Here is a 969-nt window from a genome sequence, read left to right on the forward strand (position 1 = left end):
TTCATGTTTGTTCTTTTTTAATTACCTTTCTTTTAAGTCTGAAGTTTTCAAAGCACTCTGGGAAACGGAGAGAAGTTTTCTGTATGAATAGCATGAAAGGCTCCATTTAGCAAAACTATACCAGAGAGTCTGCTTTAAGTATTGGACATCTGTAAATGAAATTTCAATAAGACCCCAACTGATACCCTTCCCATTTCTTACACACAATGAATGAAACTAATTGCTTTAAATGGCAGATCCTCCGTGAAGCTCTCCCGTGGTTCAGAGCTCATAGAAACAAGAATTACCACCAACAGATGAAAATCAAAAGTAATGGGACAGAAGATTGTGTCACCTCAGTCGCAATCCTTTAATTGCACTTCTTTTGTTCATGAAAGCCATTCGGAAATGCAACTCTTTTGAGCGAGCAGTTTAACTCTCACAATGCCTGTGCCACAAAAAGACTGAAAACCCCAAGGTGGCACGACAAATTGCTCTGTATGTTTTTTGAACAAATACCATGCTGTTATTTTTCTCCAGACAATGGTTCATTGTGAGGCCTCGTGATATTTTGAGTTGTAGCGTGTCCGACATGATCTCAAGACTTGAATCACCAAAAGTAAGGATAAGAATTCATTAATAAGTGAGCGTTTGAATACACTGGAAAATTGGAGCAGAACTCACAGATCTGTTGTGGTACTCACTATGACAACAACAACTTTGAGTTTTTTAATTCGTGTGCTTTATTCGAAATAAGACCGTACTTAATTCATCTGGAAACAACTCATCTTAGTCCATCAGCAATTAAAATATGCTGTTTCATTATGTCATTCTGTATATAAAATTGTCATCATTTATTATTTCTTTGTAGTTGTCTGATAAATGTTTTTGAAGCTTTATCTATTTTAAGGGAGTTCAAAAATTACATTTATTGGTACACGGGCCAGCCTCTTCAAACTTTTGGCTTTGGGAATCAGAAAACAAACTCAA

This window comes from Carassius gibelio, chromosome B7 (assembly GCF_023724105.1).
Source record: "Carassius gibelio isolate Cgi1373 ecotype wild population from Czech Republic chromosome B7, carGib1.2-hapl.c, whole genome shotgun sequence".
In the NCBI taxonomy this organism is placed as follows: Eukaryota; Metazoa; Chordata; class Actinopteri; order Cypriniformes; family Cyprinidae; genus Carassius; species Carassius gibelio.